Source organism: Protopterus annectens, chromosome 1.part0 (genome assembly GCF_019279795.1).
Source record: "Protopterus annectens isolate FY-2018-M chromosome 1.part0, PAN1.0, whole genome shotgun sequence".
Taxonomy (NCBI): Eukaryota; Metazoa; Chordata; order Ceratodontiformes; family Protopteridae; genus Protopterus; species Protopterus annectens.
The window spans coordinates 24,753,763-24,766,998 of record NC_056725.1 but is presented as its reverse complement, the minus strand read 5'-3'; positions in this window follow the sequence as shown (position 1 = coordinate 24,766,998).

Genomic DNA, 13,236 nt, shown 5'->3' with positions numbered 1-13,236 from the left:
TTTTTTTAGGGTGGTAGGTTTAGAATTTGAGCCTTGCCTAAAAAGGCACTATGGGGTGGCAAGAGCCTTAGCCAATATCCGAATCCCAGGGGTGACAGGTGCAAGCCGTCCCTTGCGAAGCAGCGTGGCTTGTCAAGCATGTCATCCCAGGCAGACAGACACTGGATCCCCTTTGAATGACACCAGACATTAAGCCAATTGTTGAAGCTGATCATCTTGTCTCTATATTGTGGCATCTTTCTTGGTGAAGGAAGGATACTGCTCAGGGTTAGGGTCATATCTGCCTGGGCTACATAATCAGAGAGCTCCTCTATGTCTCTTTTCATGTAGTCCAGGGAGGTACGTCTCAGGTCGTTCACACGAGCATGGACAATGACTGTGTCATATTTGTACCTGCCGTGGAGTGACCCGAGTGCGTGTGTTATGTGGCGGATTCTAGCGCCCGATGGGCAGCTTACTGTGACCCTCTCCTTGTTCAGCCTGGTGAGTGGGATGTCAGTGTGTCTGACTATGGAGTCACCTATGACAAGTATGTTTGTTGTTGTATTTGGCCTTAAGGGCTGTGACTGCTTTGCACACTGCTTTTGTGGTTTTTGTGTTGCTTGTGGGGTGTCTTGAGGTAGCAGTTGTTTGGGTGTCTGCTTTGGAGGCCTCTGCTGTTTAGGTAAATTTTTACTCAGAGCCTGCGAGTATGTCTTTGTGTGTTTATGTTTTTGATTCAGTGGTGTGGTAGCATTATGTGAGGCTGGTTTTGTGGTGTGTGTAGTTGCCTTCTCCTCCTGTCTGGTCTTGCCAGTCCTGAGTTGAGAGAGCTCAGCCTCCAGTTTGGCTAAATAGCTGCATCTCTCGCAAGTATTTGTGTTATGTGGGAGGAGGAGTGGGTTGTCTGTGTACATGAGGCAGTTATAACATTGCCTCAAGATTCCCAGATTCACCAGCTGGACCTTTCCCTGGACCTATTACTTTTCCCTTTCTAGTTATTTGCTCCCAATACCGTGGTTCCTTTGCCAGTTTTCTCCAATAAATTCCAACCCCTTCTTGCCTAATATCTGTACCCCTAACATTAGTCATTCCTTTCCTGTATTCGCATGCTGGTTTAAGTTCATAGGTGTTTACTAGGCTAATGACCCCATGGGCTTTTTTAAGCCTAGCCATGCATCCCAAACTCTGACAAGTTCTGATACCCTTGATAAGTGTAAGCATGAACCTGGGAGATGAACCATTTACAGGTCACCTGTTAGCATTAGGGACATAGGTGCCAAACCAGGGATGAATTTCCATTTTCCCATCCAGTTGTCCAAGTTCCACCTGAATTGGGTTAGGGAGGAACTCTGCTTCACATGGATGGGGAGCCTGTTCCAGGATACATACCTATCTCTCCAGCAGGTTCTGTTTATATCACAGGCAAAGTTTAAGTACTTAGAACGGGTAATTCTGGTAGTGTTTGTTTGTGGATATGCAGGAGGTCCATCAGAGTGGGGTCTGACAATGCCCTGTATGCCAGGCATAGATGTCCCCTCAAAAGCCTGTAGGAGATAGAATACAGGGACAGGGCTTTGAGGCAGTCTGCATAGAACATATTACTTACGCCTTGCACTCTTTTAGTGAGGAACCTCTATGGACGTTCCAGTTGTTGGATATGCCTGGTTAGGTACATACCAAAGGGGGATATTGTACTCAATGATAGATCTGATGAATGCCAAATGCAGTGGAATAATGACTTCCTTGGACTTTGATGCCATACCTTTGTTTATAAGTTGAGCAGCATAGAATGATTTCCTCACCACTGTAGACACGTGATGATCAAAGGCTAGATTACTGTCTATGTGTGTCCCTAAGTCCCTGAGTACTGTGTCAACTCTAAGGGGTGTGTTGTCAATATGATAGTTACTGGGGATGGATGACTTCCCAAAGGGATACTGTTATGCATTTCTTGGCATTTAGTTTTAGTCTGTGGCTCTGACACCAATTGTTTGTGTCAGCCCTTCCAGGAGAACATTTGTGTCAGTGTGGGATTCAATGATAGCTCCTAATTTGCAGTCATCTGCAAATGTAGTCAGCCAGAGACCACTGACATTGGTCTTGACTTCTGAGAAGTAAATGCCAAAAAGGAGACTTCTGAGAAGTAAATGCCAAAAAGGAGCTGTCCAAGGACTGATCCCTGAGGGACACTACTTGTGACTGGCCTCTTTGTAGAGGTGGACTCGGTCCTGTTGGTTATCCAACAATGCTTGAGTGGGGTATTGTGTCAAATGCCCTGACCAGGTCAAGGTAGGCAGTGTGAATGATTTTGCCCTCATACATTGCTTTGGTGACCTTCTCAAAGAAGTCCATTAGGTTGAATAGGCATGGTCTGCCCTTGACGAAACCAAACTGGGTTGGAAACAGTGTCTGGAGGTGTACTGTATCTCTGTTGATCATCTCCATGATCATTATTTCCATGGCTTTACATATAAGACTAGTGAGACATATGGGTCTGGTTTCCAGGGTCTGTAGATGGCCCACCTTTGTGCAGAGGGATGACTTTTGCCTTTTGCCATTCGTGAGGCATGAAGCCTGTTTGGAGGCTACAGTTAAATAGTAGTTCTAGAGGCCCTGATATGTCATGTTTCATGCTATTTAGAAAGGCATCATGCGATATTGTCTGGGCCCACTGATGTAGTGTTCTTGGTCTTAGAGAGGGCATTAAGGATAGTATGAGGAGTTGTATTTGATGATATTTCCTAAGGGAAGGTTGCGGGGGAGAGGAGTAAAGTTGGAGGTGAATTTATCAGCCAGGAGGTTTGCTGTATCTTCTGGTTAAGTATAGGTGGCTCCATTTACTATGAGCTCAGCACGCAATTGTGTATTGCCTTTGAGGTTGCGAACATAGTTAAAGAATGCTTTGTGGTTGTCCTTAGTCTGGGAGGCCAAACTTACCTCAAATTTGGCTTTGGTAGACGTTATTTGTCCTCGGGTTGTTTGTTTAGTTTGATGAGAGTGCTTTAATCCTGCTTGGGTACTGCACCTCCTAATTTTTGCCATGATTTTCTTCCTCCTGTTATACATCCGATTGATTTTGTGATTCGACCAGGGTGGCTTGTTTTTTGAGTTAATTCTGTACTTCTTCCTGGTGAGTCCAGCTGCCTCTATGCAGATATTAACATGCTTGTACAGGATTTCTGCTAACAGTTCTGCATAGGCAGAAGTATTCTCAGGGTTTATAGGGGCTTGACATTTTGTCTTGTTCTCAATTAATAGCAGAAGGTTAGCCTTAGAATAGTTCCTGAATATTCCTGGGTTAGCTGGGGATCCAGGTTTTATTTTTACTTCAGAGGAGACCATTTTGTGGTCTAACCTTACCAGGGAAGGCATTACAGTAGGGCGTGTGCAGCAGTCTCCCATGTTAGTGAGGACAGATCCAGTATGTTGCACCCCTGGTTGGTGTATTGACTCTGGTCCAGGCAGTTTCTGTTTACAAAATCCAGGAAACTCTGTGCTTGTACATTTGATGTCTTATAGGATTCCCAGTTAATTGTGGGGTAATTAAAGTCACCCATGAATATGGTATTGGGTTGGATGGTTAGTGTTTCTAATAAGTTTATATACATGATATGGGTTTCCTAGGTCATGGGGGGGGGGGGGGCTATAGCTTGCAAGGAAGTGGCACTGGATTTTACTTATGTGATTTGAACATGGATCAGCTGAAGTGCATTGCCCTGTCTGATGAGCCTTGAAGTATATTTATTTTTGATGTAAATAAAGACACCTCCACCTTTAGTTCCCTGCTTGTAAGTAGCTGGTCTAAATGTGTGGAAGGCATTCTAACCCTGCACTGTTGGTGTGCTGTCTGCAGCTTTAAACTACATTTCAGAGACTGTACAGACATCAGCATTCTGTAGGGTAAAGAGAGCTTCCAGGGAGTGGATATTTTTTTGTTTAGGCTCCTATCATTGAGCAGTAATACCTTTAGATTTTCTTGGTTTTCATTTGCTATGTCTAAAGTACTTTCAGTTTGGCATTGGTTAAAAAAGACACTATGGGAGAAGACAATATTTTAGCTAATATTTGAAAGCATAGAAGGGAGAGGTGCAGACCATCCCTAGCAAAGCAGCCTGGTCTGTTGATCATCTCCTTCCAAGCTGACAAATATTGCACCCCTTTAGAATGACACCAGAAACTTAGCCAATCATCTTTTGTTAGTATTGTGGCATCATCCTTGGAGAAGGTAAAATGCTGCTCAATGCTAGGCTCATACCAGCCTGAGACACGTATTCCGAGAGCTCTATAATGTCTCTCTTCATATAGTCTAGGGAGGTACGTCTCAAGTCATTTACACCTACATGGACTGTGACTGAGTCATATTGGTAATTGTGCTATAATGACCTGAGTGCATGCATAATGTGGCAGATCATAGCCCCTGATAAGCAACTGACTGTAACTTTCCCCTTACTCAACCTGGTGAGAGGGACATCAGTGTGTCTCATGACGGAGTCACCAATGACAAGAATGTTGGATTGTGTGGTGACTTGCCTTATGGGTTTAGAGGTAGAGGCTCCATGAGATGTAGCTCCATGTGTTGATATGGGTGTTGTTTTGAAAGAGTGTGTTTTGGGCCACTGAGGGTATTTCTTATGTGTACTTTGTCTAGGATGTCTTTGTGGCTTAGGAAGGTTGCACATAGGTGCCTCAGTATATGTGGGGCCATATGTCTGCTTTGAATTATGTGTGTTGGGTGCAGCATGTGTACTATTGACAACCTTATTGACAACAGGAGTACTTTTATGTGAGAGCTTTGCCTCTAGTGACATTGTGTAAATACATGTCTCACATACCATATCAGTTTGTTTGAGAATTCACTGTTTGTCAGTGAACATGAGGCAATTTCTACATTGCCTCAGGATGCCCATATCCACCAAGCCGGTAAGGGAAACAGTAGAAAAGTTCATATCCATGGGAACAGACGCTTTTTTATTGATTAGAGTGTTGGAGTGAGAATATCGATCACTGTCAGGAATATCTGGTTTACAACTGTGTGGATAGTGCTTGTCACTGCAAACTAGTTGTCCTGTGTGCAACTAGATATTGGAGAATTTTTAATTGTGCTTTTATAGGAAAAATGTCACTCAAGGTGTCTGAGTCTGTACAGAGCACTGCCAAATACTTGAGTGAAAACTAATACGTAGAACCTGAAAATTTAAGGATGAAGTATTTAGGCAGATATTCTGAAGTTAGGAAGAAATCAAGCAGCACTTACTGGAAATAAAGAATTAGCTTGTCAAGAATGATAAAAGGAGGGGAGTCGCATGAATGGCTACTACATGGCTAATGGCTACTACTAATGCTGGTCTCACCACAGCTTCACTCTATACTTCATTTTATCATGTCCCTATATATATGGATATTGTTGGACCAAGTCTTCTGCGGGTACGTAATTTACTGCTATTGGTATTGTTTTGGCTTTATTAATTTTGTATCCCAGGAAGATTTGAAACTGTCTTAAAATGTTCAAAAACACTGTAATGTCCCTTTCTGGTTTTGTCATATATAAAGTAATATCATCTGCAAATAGAGCCAGCTTTTCCTGACTACCATACCAATTATATCCTTAAATTTCTGAGTCCCTTATTTTCTTTGCCAATGGTTCCAAATATAATGCAGACAACAAAGGGGAAAGCAGACTACCCTGCCTGGTTCCTCTACGCAAGCAGAAGTTATCAGAGAGGACCCCACTCACTTTAAATTTTGCCTCCGATCCCTCATATATACTTCAAATCTGCCCTTTTTAGGTACTACCATTTACCACCACCTTCGTCCAGGAACCTGGTACTTCTCTTCCCCTTAAAATAGGGTTAAACAAAATCTTCCAGATCTTTATCAGTTTTTCCCTCCAAACTTCCATAGGAATACCATCTATGCTTGGGGACTTTCCTGTAGATTGGTTATATATTGCCATTTTTATCTCATCTCTTCCTGTCCTAACTGTTGACCGTTGTCTTGACTTTTGCCTCATCTACCTCTAACCTTGGCATATTTAATTCTTCCATAAACAATTCTATTTGTACCTTTTCTTGATGTCTGTATTTCTCTGCTTTATTCAAACTTTCATAAAATTTCCAAAATATATCTATTTCTACAGGATCTGTCTTGTTATAGGCTCCCTAAGCTTGGTGACAGCCCTTTCCACTTTCTGTTGCCTGAGTTGTTGTGCTAAAAGTTTTTGTGCTCTAGAAGAATTATCAGAAAGTGGTTGCTTAACAGCAGTCTTTCTAAACGTGTGCATATTATCGAGGTAATCCCTTATCTTCTATTTTGTTTCTTTTCTTGTTCTTAGAGATTGCCCCTATTTTGCAGTACTTTAACATTTGTCAGTCCCTCTAAATAATTCTTGTCACTTCTTAACCAAATCTCCCTTTCTTTTATTTCCACCCTAGAGTACACTCCATTTTAATTTTATCCCACTCCCTAGCTATATTTTCAGAAGAAAGTTCTATTTTCTCTAGTAGCTCCTGAATTAATTCCAAAATCCATTCCTTAAATTCTTCTATTTTCAACCGATAGGTTGGAAAACACCAGTGTCTCATTTTTATTTCATTACCTTGCATTTTTATTTTAGTTATTATTGGTGCATGATCTGAAATAGTTAATCTGATATTGTTAATCCTCGTTCATTCCTTACGTATGGGTATCTGTTCCGACCACAAACCGAGCCGGCCATTTTCCAAGCTCGCGTCAGCTACAAACTCTCGAGCTAAACAGTTACCCGTAATCCCCCTCTCCCTGTTGCCTCAGATTTTGTTTGCCGTGTTGCCATTCGGTCGAGTCAAGCTGCTTCTCTTGAACTAAGTATAGATATTTGTTGTCAGACAAGTCATATATATAACTTTTTCTGTCAGAAAAGTTTCTATTTTGTTGTCTCTTACCCTATCGCATTTAGTGACCATATTTTCTGCAGTTTTCTTCTCTTTACTCTGCATCTTTTACTGTGAGGTATTTCTCCCTTACCATCATTGATAATCTCTTCCTTTCTTCATACCTTCGGGTATTTTCTTGTACCATTGCTGGTACCCTTCCTACTGTCCCCTTTTTCTGTCATGGCAGATAAGAAAGGTAGTCCGGGATTTAAAAGGTTTTCTGATTGTGGACACAGATTACCTACATCAGATGCACCCTCTGTGTGTTTATTGCTTGGGTGTGTCCCACTTATCTGTTGACCCGCCCTGTGCTATTTGTAAAATTTTTTCTAACAGAACCCTGTTGGAAAGGAAAAATATGTTGTTGCTGAAGGGACTTCTCAAATCTCCCTTTTCAGAGGCTATTTCTGGGTCGGAGGCTTCAACCCCTTCTAGAGCCCATAAGAAAATTTTGGATGACCCTACTAAGGCCAAGTCTTTGCCTTCGTCCCCGGCCACGGACTCCCACCAACCAAGACCTAAAAGGCTAAAGTTTCTGCATCGGAGCTCACTCAGTCATCCCCAGTGCTTTTGGTGCCTGGACCTTCGGCACCATCAGTGACCTCGGCTCCGTCTTCTCCTGTAGCCTTTACTATATCAGCACCAAGGGGCTCTTCAGTTCAGACTATTACGATTACTGCATCGGCACCGACCATTCAGTCAGTGCAAACCTTGACCACGTCAGCTCCGACATCTTACTCGGAGCCGACGCCTCAGTTATTGGCTCCAATTGTGTTGGTTCCAGCTTCGGGACCGGCAACCACTTTGGCACTGATCCTTATGTCAGTGCAGACCGTGATCTCGGCACCAATGATTACCTCAGTGCAGACACCCATGGTCCAGTCTCTCTCTGCACCATTGTTCTCAGTGTGGACTGGTGAGGTGGGCACCGAGCTTGTCTCTTCTGTGGACAGACCTGTTTCTCCCTCAGTCTCCGTGAGGTCCACTAGAAGCCTTTCTGAACACAATGTGTCTTGTGGATCAAGTCCTTCTGGCCAGAGGTATCCCGCCCCCCAGGACCTGTCCTTCCTTGGGAGGTGATCACCCATCTCCAAAGACCCCCTCTTATTCTCCTCCTTCATTGCCTTTCAAGTCCATTGATATAGCACAGTCTTCCCCCTGTACAGTTCCCTTTATGGATCTCACTAAGGAACCGCAGTTGCCTTCATGGCAGGAGAGTTTTGCTATGACCAGGATGACAGTTGTGACACGCGTAATTTGCTGTTCCACAGCCATCCGGGGACTTCGAGTCGGCAGGCTGATCCACTTACGGGAGGGGTGACCCTTGTCCTGGACACTCACCCCTCTTCAGGTGGACCAGCCTTTCAACTGATGGAGAAGGCTCTGGCTTCTGCTGGCGATACTGTGCTGTCTGTCCCCCCGCCCTCCTCTGGTACACTGTTTTTACAAGTCGCACCTAGCGGACACCGGGTGCAAGGGCCTCAGGACATATTCCCACAGGAAACCCCTTTTCCGCTGTCTTCCCCAGCTTCTCCCTCTGAGGAAGTCCACCGGAAAAGTTCATGTAAGAGGAAGCACGTGGACTCGACAGAGGAGTCTCTCACTGAAGACACAGACTTTGATGAGGGGGAAGGATCCCCTCGGTCACCTTCTGAGGTATCCTTTGGTGATATCCTTGAAATCCTTAAACAGAGAGGTGACTGGCAGCCCTCTAATCCGACCTCTGAGGAGTCTGTTTTTTTCACGCCTGGCCCCCCACCTCCTGGGTCACTCCACCTGCCGATGAACTTGTCCGGCTCATCGTGCAGCATGCGTGGAAGGCTCCATACATCATCTAAGCTATTCCCTGGAGGCCAGATAAGATTTTGTCCCCTCCTGCTATGGATCCTCATTGGTCTAAATGTCTTCCTGTGGATGCTCTGATGGTGGTGGCCGCAACAAAAAAGGATCTGACAGAAGAAGAAAGCCAGACTGTCCATCCGCCTAACAAAGAGTCCTATGCCCTGGACAGGATAGGGAAGCGCACCTTTGCATCAGCGACCTTTACTATCAGGTCCCTGAATTATATGGCACACTTTACCAAGCTTCAAAGGGATCTGATTTCCGAATTCTCTGAAACCTTGGCTGGTGCCGTGTCTGATGAGGTCCGTGACAAAGTGGCCTCTCAGCTGGCCACCATTGAGTCAATATCTAACTCCTCTATGCGACTGATATTCCACGCATCAGAAGGAGCAGCTAGAGCGGCAGGTTCAGCTGTGGTCTTGAGACAACAAGCCTGGATGCGCTTGTGCAGTTTCGTGGAACCCTTTTAGCTTCCTTTCTTAATGCTCCTATTGAGGCCTCTTCGTTGTTTGGACCCAAAGTAAAAAGCACGCTGGTCAGATGTGACCAGGACGGTAAGACCCTTTCTGCCGTAGGTGTCTGTTATTCTTCCCCTCAACGTGCTTTCTCCCAAAACCAAAAGAGTGGAAAGGTTCAAGAAATCTCAGGGTCCTTTCTGTGAGACACAGGCTGAGTTCTCCCCTAGAGGCAGAGGGGGAAACTCACAGGGAAGACTCTCCTTTTGGGACAGAGGGGGTCTGCATAACCAAGGTTCCAGGGACTCTTTCCCTGGCCAGTCCTACCAGCGCTCCTGAAGAGCTGCCCAACTCCTTTCCACTGGAGGTGGTTGGGGTCGTTTCTCTTTATACCCTTCTGCCTGGCTAACCATCACCACCGATTCTTGGTTACAAAGGATTATAACCAGAAGTTATCATATCCCCTTCAATCTTTGTCCTGTGCCTTCAAAAAACCTTCCTGACGTTCCAACCAGTCAAAGGGAAGAAGCAGCACTAGAGATAGAAAAGCTGCTAAGAAAGAGAGTCATCCAAATAGTCCCTCCAGACCAGATAGGATCCGGATTCTACTCAAGACTGTTTTTGGTGCCAAAGAAAACCGGGGACTGGAGACCAATTTTGGATCTCAGTGTATTGAACAAGTTTGTGAGAGTACAAAAATTCCGAATGGTCACAATACAGTCTATCCTCCCGCTTTTGGAAAAAGATGATTGGATGTGCTCTGTAGATCTTCAAAATGCGTACTACCACATAAAGGTGGACAGGCCATCAAGAATATTTCTGCACTTCCGTGCAGGAGCCAGTCAGAGTACTGCCCTTCGGACTCTCTACAGCCCCCAGAGTGTTCACAAAGTGCATGGCAGTCGTCACAGCTCACTTGCGACTACAAGGATTCCAGGTGTTTCCATACCTAGACGACTGGCTCATTTCCGCCCCCACCAGACATCTACTGGAAGAAGCCCTGGCATACTCTCTCCTCGCTGCACAAACGCTAGGCATAACCATACTCTGGCAAAAATCCAATCTCACCACATCTCAGTCCACAGAATTCAAAGGGGTTATCTTGGATACAAAGAACTACAGAGCTGCCATTCCAGAGCACAGAATTCTAAGGATAAAGCAGCAACTGATCCCAATCCTTTCAAGGGAATAATCCACAGCTCACTCTGTCCTGCAACTGTTGGGTTCCATGGCAGCCTCCATCACCATTGTCCCGCTGGCCAGGTTTCATATGAGGCTTTTACAATGGCTACTGCTCACCCAGTGGTATCCTTTTCAGCATCCTCTTTCAGCCAAGATTCGAGTAACCCACAGGTGCAAACAGGATTTAAACTGGTGGATGACACAAAATCCATCACAATGGTCTCGCCTCATCTCCCCCCAGCAACCCAAGGCCACAGTGACCATGGATGCCTCCCTGATGGGATGAGGGGGGCTATGTCAGGGACAGACCGTCCAAGGCACGTGGTCCGAATTGGAGGTCCAACTGCATATAAATGTTCTAGAGCTGAGGGCTGTGCTTCTGGCGTTGCAAGCATTCCATCCCCTGCTGCCGTCTGGGATGATTGCGATTCAATCAGACATAGCGGTGGTCTGGTACATCAACAAACAATGGGGAACCAAGTCGTACCCCCTTTATCTAGAGGCCATGAGGATATGGCAATGGGCGATGGCTACCAACCGTTTTCTTCTAGCAATGCACATTCCCGGGAGTTCCAACGTGATAGCAGACAGACTCAGCAGGTGCATTCTACAACCTCACGAATGGTCCCTGAATCCCTTGATAGCGGCGGAGATTTTCCACCTCTGGGGCCGTCCTTGCTGCGACCTCTTTGCATCCCCGACCATCTACAAATGCAGCAACTTCTTCGCCCTGATTCCCCCTCCGGGACAGTCACCCAAGGAAGTTCTAGTCCACGATTGGCCCTCTGGTCTTCTTTATGCATTCCCACTTTTTCCTCTCATTCCCCAGTTTCTAAAGAAAGCCCTCAGTTGAAGAGCAAGGTGATCCTCATTGCACCATGTTGGCCTCGTCAGTTTTGGTTCCCCTTCCTTTGGCCTCACCTACTAGATCGACCATGGATTCTCCATCCAGCCCTGGAGTTGATTTCACATCCGCAGAACCTGATTCATCCCAACGTGGACAGCCTGAAGCTCACAGCTTGGCTACTCCAATTCCCTTTATTGCCAGGCAGAATGATCTTTCTTTACCAGTACGTGACATTCTCATTGCATCTCATAAGTCTTCCACTAGAATTACTTATCTAAGCAAGTGGAAAAGATTTATCTGTGGGCTGAATGAAAAACAAGTAGATCCCTTCTCAGCACCAGTGTCGATAATACTAGAGTATCTGGCCGACCTTTTTTAATCGGGTCTATCGGGCCTCTACCATTAGAGTTCATTTAGCTGCAATATCTAATTTCCATGCGGGTGTCCAAGACTCCTCTCTTATGTCACACAAATTGTGCAAGACCTTCATAAAAGGTGTGAATCATCTGAAGCCACCTTTTAGAGAACCTATTCAACAATGGGATCTATCATTAGTTCTACAAGTTCTGACAATGCCACTCTTCGAACCAGCTTCTTCTTGCAACCTCAAATATTTGTCACGGAAAACCTTGTTTTTGGTCGCCATTACTTCTGCCAGACATATCTCTGAGCTTCAAGCTTTATGCATCAAGAGTCCATACTTGATTTTTCATAGAGAAAGAGTGTCTTTGAGAACTAATCCTTCATTTCTGCCAAAAGTGATCCCTGAAGTATCCATTAATCAAACCATTGAATTGCCATTTTTTTTTCCCAGTCATTCAAACAGAGGAGAGTATTGCCTACATACCCCAGATATTCACAGGCAAATCCGTTTTTACTTAAACAGGACTAGGTCCTCTCGTAAATCTGACCAGTTATTTTTGGCCTATTCTGGACCTAGATTAGGATTTGCTGTTGCTAAGGTCACATTAGCTAGATGGTTGAAAGACTGTGTGACCTTCATTTATACACAATGTAATATTCCATTGCCTACTACCATGAAGACTCATTCAACAAGATCGGTGGCAACTTCTGCTGCCTTCCATGCCAGAGCTTCTTTACATGACATTTCTGCAGCTGCAACTTGGGCTACCCCTCATACCTTCATCAACCATTACAAATTGGATTGGGCCTCCAGGGGAAGAGCATCTTTTGGTTCTATGGTGCTCAGGAATGTCCTTCCATGAGAGCCTCACAGGAATAGACGTAGCTGGGGACTCTGTCCCATTCGTAAGGAATTAACGAGGATTAACAATATCAGATAAAGAAGTTATGCCTTACCATAATGTTACATCTGTATTGTTGATCCTCGTTCAGTCATTACAACCCTCCCTCCTTCCCCCTCCTGTGGCTTCTAGTGGATCTCACCATCCGGTTCTCTTAGGTCATTTGACCAGAGGTAGCCTCTACCTTCTTTTGACTTGCAAACTCAATCTGAGGTAACAGGGAGATGGGGATTATGGGTAAGAGTTTAGCTCGAGAGTTTGTAGCTGACACGAGCTTGGAAAATGGCTGGCTCGGTTCTGAGGTCGGAACAGATACCCATACGTAATGACTGAACGAGGATCAGCAATACAAATGGAACGTTATGGTAAGACATAACTTCTTTTTATGTGCGTTTCAATACCTTCAGTTAAATGCATATGTTCCTGTGAGATACAAAATCTATTTAGCCTAACCCAGTTTTTGTATCTCAGTGAATAATATGTAAATTCACCTCAGACTCCTAGTACTGAATTCACATCTTCCATGCCAAACATTTTCATATATTTTGTCAAAAATCTGCCCTCCTTTGTTATAGTTTCCTTTCTAGGCCCCCCAGACACATCTTCACTGTTGCAAACCAAATTCCAGTCTCTACATATAAGTAATATTACTTGCTGAAAGCTGATTATTCCTCCCAGAATTTTAAGTTCCATTATAGCAGTTTTAGGTGGGATGTAAATGTATGACAGTATAATCCTCCTCCCTATCCAGT